The sequence below is a fragment of the Zalophus californianus genome, chromosome 1 (assembly GCF_009762305.2).
Source record: "Zalophus californianus isolate mZalCal1 chromosome 1, mZalCal1.pri.v2, whole genome shotgun sequence".
NCBI classification, from domain to species: domain Eukaryota; kingdom Metazoa; phylum Chordata; class Mammalia; order Carnivora; family Otariidae; genus Zalophus; species Zalophus californianus.
In genome coordinates, this window is record NC_045595.1 from 38810901 (window position 1) to 38826443 (window position 15543).

Consider the following 15543-nt stretch of genomic DNA (forward strand, 5'->3'; position numbering starts at 1 on the left):
TATTTTTTTTAAATGAAATAGAATAGAATGAAGAATGTCAGAGTGCAACACTCCAAAAAATAATACTGTTTCATAGATCTTTTGTTTCAGAAATATTAATGCGCATTGTGCATGTTAAATGTTTTTCCTACGGTGCATATCTATCAAAGACATTTCAAAGTCCCTAGTCTGGTGATACTTTATTCATGAGATCCATGGACAGTGACTGGTATTTGCTGTCTAGTATAGCTGCCTCTGTGAGTGATAAAGATGTGACCCGATGGGACTTTCTTCTCCCTTCTCCTTCTTCTCTTCTTCCTGTCCTCTCTTCTTGGAACATGGTCTTTAGTTGGACAGAGTAAAGTTAAGAGCATAACCACATGTTGATATTAAGCCTCAAGAGGTAGTCAACTTTGGCAAGAGAAAAATTTGTTTGCTTTGAGAAGGCTTTGTTCTTAAGAATTGAATAGGGACTGAAAGACTTCATCTTGTTCATCCAAGTTGGGTAGAAACCCTGGGTAAAGGGCAGGGTGTCGAGGAAAACAGGTAGGTGACAGATGTCCATTAGAAAGTGATTTAATGTCTTCTGCCCATTTCTTGATTGGATCATTTGTTCTTTGGGTGTTGAGTTTGATAAGTTCTTTATAGATTTTGGATACTAGCAGGGTGTTGAGCAGAAGGTGACATGATGACACTTACAATTTAAAAGGGTCACCCTGGCTAGTGTGTCCTGGACTGTACCTATGTGCTGTTCCAGATGTGTAGGTATAACTCAGGGGTAATACAGAGCAATACAGATGTATGTGAAACCATTGAAGCAAGAGGAAATGCCCAGGCAGATTACAAATCAAAGTCCACTGTTCCTGTCCTTCTGTTAACTTAGTGATGAACTGAACCAGACACAGGAAGTTGGGGTTCTTGGAGGTCAGCTAATTATTGTAGATGGAGGATCAGGCCACATCCCCCATTCACACTCCACCATGGGGAAGCTGGATTTGGAGTATCTCCTTCCACGAACTGTGTTTGGCATCGACAGCCCCTCCTTCCTTCACACTCATGCTCTCTGCAGTGTGTTCCTATCTTTGCTCATTTTCTGAAGGTAGGCCTCAAGTCCTGTGACCAAGGAATACAAGGTCCCTCTTACTGGACTACTGTCAACGGTCAACCCAAGAGCCAACAGCGTGTTGTTCTGCTGTGAACTCACCTGCCTGTTGTTCCTCTGCCATATCACAGTTTCCACAGCTGCTCCTCCTGGGGGAGGAAAGGTTCCCTTTATCTGCCTCTCCCCTTGCCAGAAAGGCTAAGAAAAACTACCCCCTAGCACTTGGTAGTACTCCCCTGCACAACCTCTGTAGGCTGAGAGGGGTTCACCGTCTTCCTATTGCACTATCATAGGCTCCTCTGTACTGTGACTGGTTATATGGATTGGTGGGGCAGAGTGCCCAGACACCCCAAGTGCAGCACCCCTCCTCCATGAGCCCCAAATTATTCCAAGGGCAGCCACTTTGTTGGCTTTCCTTTGACTCTGAAATATGTGCTTCTGCTCCTGTTCTCCTGACATTCTGACCTTCTAGCAGCACGGGGACTGTCCTCTCTTCCATCCCAACCACGCAGCGCAGGGTCTCGGCCTCCCAGAGCATAAGCACATTGTCAGGGAACGCTGGTGGCTGGCCCAGGCACAGACCACTGGGTTATAGAAGTTATTACAATTAAATAAATTGCTCACAAAATGGGAAGTGTTTTGACCATAAACGTTGGTACCTATAAATAGCGAATTAACTTTCCTACCTTGGAAAAGGGTAAGTTGTATACTGCCCTCAGAGAGGCCTTTATAAAACCTCACTAACCTGTTCCTTTCAGATACCTGGACCTTTCAGGTCAACAGATTATCAGAGTTCCCCAGGAGGTGGCTGGGATGGAATCCTAGTTCCAATGAATGGGATTTTGTAGATATAATGGTGAAGGCTAAAAATAAATAAATAAATAAACAAACAAACAAATAAATAAATAAATAAATATTAAGCTCTCGTGGCTTTCACAAAATCTGCAGTGCAGAAATTCAGATGCCCTTTTCTGTTATATTAAGTTGCTACAACACAACTTGAGGTTGCTATGCGTTGTAAAAGATTGAAGGACTTTCATATCTTCCTCTCTCTCTGCTGGAGTCATTGTGCTCCATGGCAGATAGAAAGCCATTTCCTCCTGATAGCAGAAGGGCTCTGGGGTGAGCTATTCCTCAATAACCAACTAATTAATTGAACACTAATTAATGATTTTAAAATTTTTTTGCATTTTCAATATTTGATTTTTCTAATCATCATTCTTCAAAAAGTTTTTTTCCTAACACATAGGCAAGTATCTACCTGCCTCCTAGACTTGGTAACTCTTAATATTTTGCTATATTTGCTTCAGATGGATTTATTCCCAAAGAAATAAAACATTATAAAGTCAATGGAAGCTTCTTTCCTACTCTTTTCTTAGAGATGCATCTGTTTTTATCTTTTACTACATTCTGTGTAACAGTAAGCAATACAAAGTACTTTTGAAATTAAGGGATATTTTAAACATAAACAAAATTAGAGGGACTAGTATATGAGCCCTATTTGGGTTTTTTTTTAAACATCCAGGTGAATGGGATCATCTTCCACATATCCTCTTGCAATTTGATTTACGCCCATCATTATATTTCCAAAGCAGATCCAGGTTGATACATGTAGATCCATCCCATCCATTCTAACTGCTCTGGAGTCTTCCATTATAGGCATGGCTACAAATTATTTTTCTGAAGGTGGAATCTTAGGCGCTTTCCCATTTTTCCAACAAGGCTACAGCAAGGATCCTTGTTCACATTTCCTCATGCACACGCACAAGGGTTATTTTAAGAAGTGGAATCACAGAATTAACTGATATGCACGCTTTGAATTTTACTAGGTTTTGCCCAGTTGCTTTCCAATTTGGTTTTACCAAATTACACTCAACACAAAGAACCTGTGGGTATGTTTCCCCACATCTTCACCAATACTTATCATTGTTAGAATTAAACATTTTACCTATCTCAATGGCTGTGAAATGATATTTCTATGGTTTTAAGTTGTATTTCTTGGGTACCAGTGAGGTTGAGCATTTTTTCAGGACTCTTCTTCTATGATGTACCTGAACATGTCATTGACCATATTTTATTTGAGTGCTTATCTGTTTCTTGTTCATTTGTTTGACTAGATTTTAATAATGAATGAGCACTTTGTTTAGACACTATGCAAGGGGTGGGGAATGCAAAATCAATGAGGCACAGTGTCTATCCTTAGATGATTTCTCAATTTACTGAGGAGGAGAGTGCACATATGAATATATACATAATAAAGACAAGCTCTGGGTGCTATAGGACCACAGAAGAGAGAGGTGCAAGTGTCAAGGGCCTTTTAGTTGAAAATCATAGAACCCCAACTCAAACTAGCTTAACTAAGGAGAAGATTTATTGGCTCCTGTCAACTGAAGGTACAGCACGCTGGATCCACGGCTCACACAGAGCCCTCTGGATTCTCTCCCCACCTCTCCATTCACCTCTCATCTTTGCTTCTCTTTGTGTGTTGGGCTGATTCTTTTGATGCCAACATGCTCTCTCTAGGGCCTTGTTGGGAGTTCGGGGGGTGGAGTGGAAAAATTACAAGGACTAATTGCTTATAGTTGATTGAGGGGGAAAAGACAGAGACAGAGAAAAGAGAGACAGAGACAGAGCATCAGAGAGATTGGTTGATTAAGCTGTTTTATCCCAGTTTGGAAAATTCATGGAAAGGATGAATTCGTGGAAAAATAACAGGTACTAAGAGTGGTCCAATCCCGTGATAGCACAATCTTGCATTAGGGAGAAGTATGGGTGCATGTATGCTTGGGGAGGCAGGCACTGTCGTTCCCAGCCCCGGCAGAACTACGTGGAATGGGGAGAAGTTTCTCATCTGGTGAATACTGAACAGACAAAAGCAAGGGATGTACATGACAGAGACATTAGGGAAAGCCTCTAAGAGAGGTACATTTTTGGCACCATCTGGAGCCCAGTGAGATACAGATGAGGAACAATGGATTAGGATCTAGGAGATTATGGTGTCAATTCCAACGCTGCTACCTACAAGCTGTGTGATTGCCTAACCACTAACCATTCTGAGCCTGTCCCTTCATCTGTCAGTCAGGATGGTTCTATCAACTTTCTAGGGCTGTGGCAATGATAAATGTTATAACCATTCACATATTTTTGCTGACCTCAGATTTTGCTGAATTCAAGTTGCTCCAAATAAATGGGACATTGGCAGCTGACTTCATTATACAGAGATCTTTGCTGCACTAGAGTATAAGGCTTTATTCTTCTGTATTAAATATTTATTCGCTTGTGCTAAGAACAATAGTGAATGAAAATACTCCCAACATATAATGTATATTTAATTGTTATTTCATTTTTGATACATTTCCATCGATGTCTTTTTTTGTAGTGGTAGTCAATCCTTTTAACAAATATTCATCTTCATTTGAGAGCAAGAGTGGATTCATTGGTTTCCAATATTACATTTTTAAGCACCAGTGATTTTTTTTAAAGTCTCTTTTGAGCTCCTGGAACATTGTTATTTTCAGCTGGAATTAGAGAACATTTCTTACATATTTCAAACAATTTCACCAAACAAGGATGCAAACACATGTATTACATTAAGGAAAAATACAAATGGGAATGGGCCTTCATGAATACCAGGTAATGATATTTCAAGGACGATGCAGAACAATTCATTTCCGATATTCTCATTACCATTCCCAGCAACAGGCATATATGTCTCTCAATTCCTGTGTAGTTCTGTTAATATCTCTACACAATATTCAATTTTCTTACAATGATTCAGCTGATTTATTATTTCCCTCTTGTGTGTTAACTTCTAAAGATGCAGTGTAACCCCATAAATTTGTTTCAGTCTCTCAGTTTCGATACCCAAGGTCATTAATACCCCCCAAAATATCCTTTGCTTACATCACTCCTTTAAATGTGCTCTTTCTTGCCCAATGAGCTGTTACATAATTACATGGTGCCAGTAACAATATCATCTTGTTTTTATAGTTTTATGATTAAGGATATAAAAATGAACTGAATTGAAGAAAATGTTAAAAGATATTTGCAAAATATAAGAGATTGCTACCATGGTTTATCACATATAAATGATATAGTATGTATACATTTAAAATCGAATTTTCTTAGTATATGGTTTAAAAATGTGTTGGAGTAAAATGTGCTATATTAATGTGTGACCTGATGGTTCTGTACACATAGAATATGTCTTCTTTAGTGGAGGGTTAAAATGATTATGAAAGATTTATCCCCCCCATTATAACCAGGTGTTTTCTATTAAATATTCTCAACTAAAGTTACAATGCTTGAGAAAGGGGAAAAAATTTAAATGGGACCAGCTCCCATATCATATGAATTTCAACCTGTTTACAGCTTGAAATGGTTAGGGTAACCAACTGTCCCAGTTTTTCAAGGACTGAGGGGGTTCTTGGGATGTGGGACTTTCAGTGGTAAATCCAGAAAAATTCCAGGCAAACTGGGATGAGTTGGTCTCTCTATTGGTAGTTTGGTCTCAGTACTTCCTCTCTATCTCTCTGCATCCACATTTTTGCCAGGACTTTACTGTGGGCAAAGCATACCTACTTATCCCTTGGTTCTGGGCTTGGCCATGTGACTTGTCTAGGCAAAAATATACGGGAAGCAGTGATGGTGTGCCTCTTCCAAGGTTTCAGAGGCCCAGTGCATTAGGTTTTTCTCTGTGTCTGGGCAATAGGCCCTAACTAGATTGCTGGCCCAAGGAGGATGAGAGGCATAAAGCACAGAGCCACTCCAGCAGACACACAGACCAGAGGTGAGAAGCGGAGCTGCCCAGACGAGCCCAGCCAAGATCAGCAGAACCCCAGGCAACCAGCACATGCAGGAGTATAAAATGCTACTGTTCTAATGCCACTGAGATTTTGTTGTTATTTGTTATACGTAACTATTACAATAAAAGCTAATTGATATAGGTGGTAATAAGTACTTATTCAATAAATACTAACTGTCCTACTAGGTGCTAGACACTGAAGATGCAATGACTAGCAAGATGGACAAAATTCTTTTATTTATTTATTTATTTATTTATTTATAATTTTTAAATTAACATATAATGTATTATTTGTTTCAGGGGTACAGGTCTGTGATTCATCAGTTTTACACAATTCACAGCGCTCACCATAGCACATACCCTCCCCAATGTCCATCACCCAGCCACCCCATCCCTCCCACCCCCTTCCACTCCAGCTAACTTCAGTTTGTTTCCTGAGATTAAGAGTCTCTTATGGTTTGTCTCCCTCTCCAGTTTTGTCTTGTTTCATTTTTTTCCTCTCTTCCGCTATGATCCTCTGCCTTGTTTCTCAAATTCAACATATCAGTGAGATCATATAATAATTGTCTTTCTTTGATGGACTTATTTCGCTTAGTATAATACCCTCTAGTTCCATCCATGTTGTTGCAAATGGCAAGATTTCATTTTTTGATGGCTGTATAATAGTCCATTGTGTGTGTGTGTGTGTGTGTGTGTGTGTGTGTGTGTGTGTACATATCACATCTTCTTTATCCATTCATCTGTTGTTGGACATCTAGGCTCTTGCCATAGTTTGGCGATTGTGGACATTGCTGCTATAAGCATTGGGGTGCACGTGCCCCTTCGGATCACTATATTTGTATCTTTGGGGTGAATACCCAGTGTGCAATTGCTGGGTCATAAGGTAGCTCTATTTTCAACTTTTTGAGGAACCTCCATACTGTTTTCCAGAGTGACTACACCAGCTTGCATTCCCACCAACAGTGTAGGAGGGTTCCCCTTTTTCTGCATCCTTGCCAACATCTGTCATTTCTTGACTTGTTAATTTTAGCCATTCTGACTGGTGTGAGGTGGTATCTCATTGAGGTTTTGATTTGTATGTCCCTGAAACCGAGCGATGTTGAGCACTTTTTCATGTGTCTGTTGGCCATTTGGATGTCTTCTTTGCAGAAATGTCATGTCTTCTGCCCATTTCTTGATTGGATTATTTGTTCTTTGGGTGTTGAGTTGGATTAAGTTCTTTATGGATTTTGGATACTAGCCCTTTATCTGATATGTCATTTGCAAACATCTTCTCCCATTCTGTCAGTTGTCTTTTGGTTTTGTTGACTGTTTCTTTTGCTGTGCAAAAGCTTTTTATCTTGATGAAGTCCCAATAGTTCATTTTTGCCCTTGCTTCCCCTGCCTTTGGTGATGTGTCTAGGAAGAAGTTGCTGTGGCTGAGGTTGAAGAGGTTGCTGCCTGTGTTCTCCTCTAGGATTTTGATGGATTCCTGTCTCACATTTAGGTCTTTAATCCATTTTGAGTCTATTTTTGTGTGTGGTGTAAGGAAGTGGTCCAGTTTCATTCTTCTGCATGTGGCTGTCCAATTTGCCCAACACCATTTGTTGAAGAGACTGTCTTTATTCCATTGGACATTCTTTCCTGCTTTGTCGAAGATTAGTTGACCATAGAGTTGAGGGTCCATTTCTGGGTTCTCTATTCTGTTCCATTGATCTGTGTGTCTGCTTTTGTGCCAGTACCATACTGTCTTGATGATGACAGTTTTGTAATAGAGCTTGAAGTCCAGAATTGTGATGCCACCGGCTTTGCTTTTCTTTTTCAACATTCCTCTGGCTATTCAGGGTCTCTTCTGGTTCCATGCAAATTTTAGGATTATTTGTTCCATTTCTGTGAAAAAAGTTGATGGTATTTTGATAGGGATTGCATTAAATGTGTAGATTGCTCTAGGTAGCATAGACATTTTCACAATATTTGTTCTTCCAATCCATGAACATGGAACGTTTTTCCATTTCTTTGTGTCTTCCTCAGTTTCTTTCATGACTATTCTATAGTTTTCTGTGTACAGATTCTTTGCCTCTTTGGTTAGATTTATTCCTAGATCTTATGGTTTGGGGTGTAATTGTAAGTGGGATCAACTCCTTAATTTCTCTTTCTTCTGTCTTGTGATTGGTGTACAGAAATGAAACTGATTTTTGTGCATTGATTTTATATCCTGCCACTTTACTGAATTCCTGTATGAGTTCTAGCAGTTTTGGGGTGGAGTCTTTTGGGTTTTCCACATAAAGTATCATACCATCTGCAAAGAGTGAGAGTTTGAGTTCTTTGCTGATTCAGATGCCTTTTATTTCTTTTTGTTGTTCGAGTGCTGAAGCTAGGACTTCTAGTACTATGCCTAACCCCAGCAGGAGAAGAGAAATAATAAAGATCAGAGCAGAAATCAATGAAATAGAAACCAAAAGAACAGTAGAACAGATCAGTGAAACTAGGAGTTGGTTCTTTGAAAGAATTAATAAGATTGATAAACCCCTGGCCAGACTTATCAAAAAGAAAAGAGAAAGGACCCAAATAAATAAAATCACGAATGAAAGAGAAGAGATAACAACCAACACCAAAGAAATACAAACAATTGTAAGAACATATTATGAGCAGCTATATGCCAATAAATTAGACAATCTGGAAGAAATGGATGCTTTCCTAGAGGCATATAATCTAACAAAACTGAACCCGGAAGAAATAGAAAACCTGAACAGACCCATAACCAGCAAGGAAGTTGAAGCAGTAATCAAAAATCTCCCAAAAAACAAGAGCCCAGGGCCAGATGGCTTCCCAGGGGAATTCTACCAAACATTTCAGGAATAATTAATACCTATTCTTCTGAAACTGTTCCTAAAAGATGGACAGAATTCTTATTCTCATAGAACTTGTAGACCATGGCAGTAGTCCTTGAGACCTTTTTGGGAAGGTCTGCAAGGTCAAAATTACTGTCATAATACTAAAATACTATCTGCTTTTTCTCCTTTGACACCTTGTTGACATTTGTACTGATGATATAAAGACAATGATGGGTACAACTGCTGGTACCTTGACATAAATCAAGCTGTGGGCATGGTCATTGTATTCACCCCCATTAGGCATTTTCAGTTAAAAAAACAACAACAACAAACAAACCAGTTTCATTTATGAATGTTCTTGATGAAGCAGTAAAACTTATTGATTCAATTAAAGCTCCACCCTTGAGATTAACACCTTTTTCATAATCTGTATGACACAATGGAAGTACACATAAAGCACTTCTCCTGCACACTAATGTATGATGGAGGAGTCAATCAATGGTTGAAAACTAGTTACTCATTTAGATGGAAAAGTCAAATCCCTACCACACAACATACCCCAAAACAGAATCCAATCCCACTGAAAATTTAAATACAAAAATAAAACAAAATGATACTAGAAGAAAATGTAGAAGAATGTATTTTTTTATAACCCTGACTTGGGATACCTCTTTCTCAGCATTATACAAAGGCCAGAAAACATGGGGGACTTCAGTTTTTCCTTTATATATTTTGCTATTATTTTAATTTCTATGAGGATTTTTTTAATAATAAAAATAATAAAACTAACCCCATTAAGTAAACAAAAGAAGTCGATGCCAGCATTTTTCTTAACAAATTTCAACACAGCTTTCATTGATGTCATATGAAGAAGGAGCAAATTTTAAGCACGATGATTACACAACTCATCACAGTTTAATGGTGGATCTCACCGGAAAACAAGTATACACAATCTGAAACTCTTTACACCGTCTGTTATCCAAAGTCAGCATTTGATCCCCTTGAGAGTAATGGCCCATTATGCAAACTACATAATTTCCCTAGATGTTCCAGAAGGCTAGGATTTTAAAAAGTCCATGACAGTTTACTAAAACCAAAATCAGAAAGTAAACACAATCTCACAATGTTCTGGTTGCAACAGTCAATTGTTAACAGCTACCCTTAATATTTTTCAGGCCTGATGTATCTTATTCCTGGATTATGGCACCAAACCCTATGGCTTCAAATTAATTCTTATTAAAGAACCATGCAAAGATCGTTTTTTAAGTGGCAGCCCACAAGAATGGGAAGGATATGAGTCAGGTTCCTAGGTTTCCACAGGGCCTCTGTTAGTACACACTCCATACACCATTATAGGAATTAGAAAAAGACATCCCTCCCAGCAGACAAATTAGAAAAAGACTCCTCCTCTAGATGGAAGAATTCAGAAAATACACCCCTTCCACTGGGTGGCTGCAGCAGAGCATTAGCTGGTTTTCCATGTCTCTTAACTCCCATGGCTGAAAGCCTTTTGGGAGGGGTACAGTCTGGCCAGCTGTGTGCTATAGCCCCACATCTTCACAACATAAACTCGGGTTCTTGCTGTCTGGTCACAGAATCAAACTTTAATGAAGCCATAATAGAGAATATGCATACATGTTGTATAATTCCTCCTTGACTTACTTGCGACACAAAGCTCATTTGGACATGTAGTGTGAGACAGAAGGCTAAAGAGACATAGTCTTAAAGCTCAATCTTGTATTATGTGAGAGTGAGGATCAGCAAACAAGGGCCCATAAACCAAATGTGGTCTGCCACCAGTTTTTGTAAATAAAGTTTTACTGGAACATACCCACACTCATTCAGGTACCATCTATGGCTGCTTTCTCTCTACAACAGCATACTTGTGTGGTTCTAAGAGAGACTACATAGCTCACAAAGCTTAAAATATTTATTATCTGGACTTTTAGAGGAAAAGTTTGCCAACCCCAGTATTAGATCACCAAATGGCACTATCTCCATCATACTGTCTACCTTTGTCTGAATGTCTTTAAGGAATTACAATTTATAATATTAGACTAGTGCAGACAGAAAAAGCAGGAAAAATACAAAAGAAAAAGAGAACACACTTATGCAACTCAAAAATCAGGTTTATTTGATTGCAAAGAGTTTGGGATAAAATAAACCAATCTCAAATTATTACCTGAAAGGAAAATTTTCCTTTCATGTGGTCACACATTGACCTCATCAAAGAAGAGATTGTTTGACTATTTGCTGCTTATCAATTTTAAATGTTTAAGTGTCTGAAACATTAACGTGGAGATAGTTAGCTTCCTCTAACCACTAAATCACAGTGAGTCGTCTGATGAGGAGACAGTCCTGCTTGGGTGGTTCCTTGCAGAGGAGGCAGGAGTCCCACATGACCAACCCCATTCCGTGCCTTGAGGTATCCATGTTCTTTTTTTTTAATGTTTTATGTTAATCCCTCAGCATAAAAAATGGCTTATGTAATAAACATCCACGTCAATCATATTTCTATATATGAAAAGCTATCTTTTAAAATGATGACAATTGATCCTTTCTGCCTGTGGATGCCACCGAGAAGCCTCATGAAAGTCTACCCTCCCACTGCAAGCATGTCTAAATTAGAATCTCCCAAAGAGCCTGAACAGCTGCGGAAGCTCTTCATCAGAGGTGTGAGCTTTGAAACAATGGATGAGAGTCTGAGGTGCCATTTTGAGCAATGGGGAATGCTCACAGACTGTGTGGTCATGAAGGACACAAACACCAAGTGCCCCAAAGGATTTGGGTTTGTCACACATGCCACTGTGGAGGGCGTGGATGGAGCCATCGATGCAAGGCCACACAAGGTGGATGGGAGAGTTGTAGAACCAAAGAGGGCTGTCTCAGGAGAAGATTCTCAAAGACCTGGTTTGGCGCCCACTTGACTGTGAATAAGATTTTTGTTGCTGGCATGAAAGAAGACACTGAGGAACATCATCTAAGAGATTACTTTGAACAGTATGGGAAAATTGAAGTGACTGAAATCATGACTGACTGAGGCAGTGGCAAGAAGAGAGGCTTTGCTTTTATAACATACCATACTATGAATGGCCACAACTGTGAAGTAAGGACAGCCCTATCTCAGCAAGCGATGGCTAGTGCTTCATCCAGCCAAAGAGGTTGAAGTGGTTCTGGGAAATGTGGTGGTGGCTGTGGAGGTGGTTTTGGTGGGAATGATGACTTTGGTCGTGGAGGACACTTCAGTGGGTGAGGTGGCTTTGGTGACAGCCAAGGTGGTGGTGAATATGGTGGCAGTGGGGATGGCCATCACGGATTTGGTAATGATGGGAGCATCTTCAAATTTTGGACCCATGAAAGGAGGAAATTTTGGAGGCAGAAGCTCTGGCCCCTATGGCGGTGGTGGATAATACTTTGCCAAACCATGAAAGCAACGTGGCTCTGGCAGTGGCAGAAGGTTTTCATTATTGCCAGGAAACAAGGCTTAGCAGGAGAGGAGAGCCAGAGAAGTGACTGGTAAGCTACAGGTTACAACAGATTTGTGAACTCAGCCAAGCACAGTGGGGGCAGGGTTTCATTGCTACAAAGAAGACAGGTTCTAGGCAATACTCGTGTGTTTGGGCAAAAAACTCAAGGACTGGATTTGTGACTAACTGTATAACAGTGTATTTTAGTTTCTGTTCTGTGGAAAGGGTAAAGCATTCTAACAAAGTTCTTTAATGTACATTTTTTTTTTTTTTTTGCACCCATGCTGTTGATTGCTAAATGTAATAGTCTGATCATGATGCTAAACAAATGGGTCTTTTTAAAAATAGGTAAAAAATAAATTAAAAAATGATGATAATTTACAACCTCAAAGGCAGTTCAGCTTCAAGGATTCCATGAAACTAATTGGATTTCTATAAAACCCTAAAATTAAGGGAGTAACTGTTCGATTACCTAGCATTTCTTAATAAAGAACTCAGTTCACAAATTCCTCCATCAGATCATGAAGGAAAAAGGTTGTCCTTGCAAATGAACTCATTCATCAACTTTTTAAGACAAAAAGAACTAAGTGCTTTGACTTCCTCTTTAACTGGTTTCTAGTACACTCATAGTTAAATTTAGGATTTACCTAAAGTAAACTATCATTTGTTCTGTTTTCATTTTTTTTAAAAGATTTTATTTATTTGGGGCGCCTGGGTGGCTCAGTCGTTAAGCGTCTGCTTCGGCTCAGGTCGTGGTCCCAGGGTCCTGGGATCGAGCCCCTCATCGGGCTCCCTGCTCGGCGGGGAGCCTGCTTCTCCCTCTGCCTCTGTCTGCTGCTCCCTTTGCTTGTGCTCACTCTGTCATTGTCAAATAAATAAAACCTTTAAAAAAAAGAAAATAAAATATTTTATTTATTTGTTTGTTTGTTTGACAGAGAGCACAAGAGAGCACATGCACAAGAGCAGGGCAGGGTGGGGGCAGGGAGCAGAGGGAGAGAGACAAGCAGACACCACACTGACGGGGGCTTCATCTCACGACCCTGAGATCATGACCTGAGCCAAAATCAAGAGTCCAATGCCCAACGGACTGAGCCACGCAGGTGCCCCTGTTCTGTTTTCATTTTTAATTGTCTTATTTTTTATATTATATTATATTGCCTCTATTTCTTTTTTGAAAGGAGGAAGTTTATAAATCTTACACCACTAATCATCTTGGTCCAATGCTCCTCCCATCAACAAGTATAGGGAAAGTACATGAGTTTGGTGTCAGCCAGACCAGGATTCAAATCTTAGCTCTGCCCCTTACTTAACACCAGGCTCTTGGACAATATTCAACCTGTCTGAGCCTGAACCCAAGAAACTGAGCCTCAGTTTCTTCATGAATAAAATGAAACAGTAGTAACTATCTTGCAACCTTGCCAGGAGAATTAGAATACTAGGTAAAGTGCCATTGGGATTATACTATACCATACGTTCCTACGTAGGATGTTTATAATATTAAATATTCATTTTTACTAAAACATCTAGAACTTGAAGTAGCTCTGAAATGGGATCACATACCCACTCAATTACTTCAGCATAATGTTCGAGGAGTACTTTTACATGGCATCTTTGACAATAAAATGACATCATCATTATACGAAATTTTATAAAAAATGAAATTATTCCTATTTAATAACCAAGAATTTTTGTAATTTTCTTTTCGAAGTGCTATTGTGGTGGCTTTGTTGTAAGATAATCAGAATCACTGAGAGGATGGGGCGCCTGGGTGGCTCAGTCGTTAAGCATCTGCCTTCAGCTCAGGTCATGGTCCCAGGGTCCTGGGACTGAGCCCCGCATCGGGCTCCCTGCTCTGCAGGAAGCCTGCTTCTCCCTCTCCCACTCCCCCTCTTTGTGTTCCTGTTCTTGCTGTCTCTATATCAAATAAATAAATAAAATCTTTAAAAAAACAAAAGAATTACTGAGAGGAGTTCTTGAAATTCTTTCCTGGGCATAATCATGTTTATGATCCTAAATTGATATTTGGCAAATGGAATAAACTGATAATTCACTGAAAACATTTTTCTATATAACATTTAATAATTCATCTTTGAAATGACATTGTTTATAACATTACAGCCTCAATTTGCAACCAAATGTTCAAATTATATGGCAGCCAAATAAAAATGTATCAGATACAAATCATAACAAAAATAACAACTATCATTTTGTCAAGGATTTTGATAGGAATTACCTGAAAAATGATTAGAACAACACATTCATGAGCTACGTGGTACTTATTACTTCTAATCCTAAAAATAATAAAGAATTAAAATTAGACTAGTACATACAGAAAAAGCAGGAAAAACATGAAAGAAAAAGAGAACACACTTATCCAACTCAAAAATCAGGTTTATTTGATTGCAAAGAGTTTGGGATAAAATAAACCAATCTCAAGTTATTACCTGAAAGGAAAATTTTCCTTTCATATGGTCACACATTGACCTCATCAAAGAAGAGATTGTGTTTGACTATTTGCTGCTTATCAATTTTAAATGTTTAAGTGTCTGAAACATTAATGTGGTTACCTTCCTCTAACCAGATCTGTGATTGGCACTAAATCACAATAAGTCCTCAGATGAGGAGACAGTCCTGCTTGGGTGGTTCCTTGCAGAGGAGGCAGGATTCAGAGTCCCACATGACCAACCCCATTCCATGCCTTGAGGCAGCCATGTTCTTTCTTTTTTTTTTTTTTTAAGATTTTATTTATTTATTTGACAGAGAGAGACACAGAGAGAGTGGGAACACAAGCAGGGGGAGTGGGAGAGGGAGAAGCAGGCTTCCTGCTGAGCAGGGAGCCCAATGTGGGGCTCGATCCCAGGACCCTGGGATCATGATCTGAGCTGAAGGTAGACGTTTAACGACTGAGACACCCAGGCGCCCCGAGGCAGCCATGTTCTGTCCCCATTCCAGGAATACATGGGGTCTCTCCCTTTCCCTCAGCTTGGGCCTCTGGTGGGAATAAAACTTCCTGAGGATGCAGAAGTGCCCTCTAGGCCACACCCAACTCCTGAGGTAGGACTTCCAGACTAAATCCAGGTCACCCAGTTAAATTTGAATTTTATTTTATTTTATAAGATTTATTTATTTGAGAGAGAGAGAGAGCATGCAAGCATGAGGAGCAGGGGGAGGGGTAGAAGGAGAGGGAGAAAAAGGGAGAGAAGCCGACTCCCTGCTGAGCATGGAGCCCAATGTGGGGCGCAATCCCACAACCCTGAGATCATGACCTGAGCCAAAAATCAAGAGTCAGAAGCCCAACCGACTGAGCCACCCAGGTGCCCCTAAATTTGAATTTTAGATCAACAACTCATAATGTTTCAATGTGAGTGTGGTCCACAA

The 15543-nt window shown here is 39.6% G+C and overlaps 1 pseudogene; it reads left to right on the forward strand.

Annotated features, from left to right (window-relative positions):
- Window positions 1–11313: 11313 nt before the first annotated feature.
- Window positions 11314–12126, forward strand: LOC113917066 (annotated as a pseudogene).
- Window positions 12127–15543: the final 3417 nt, after the last annotated feature.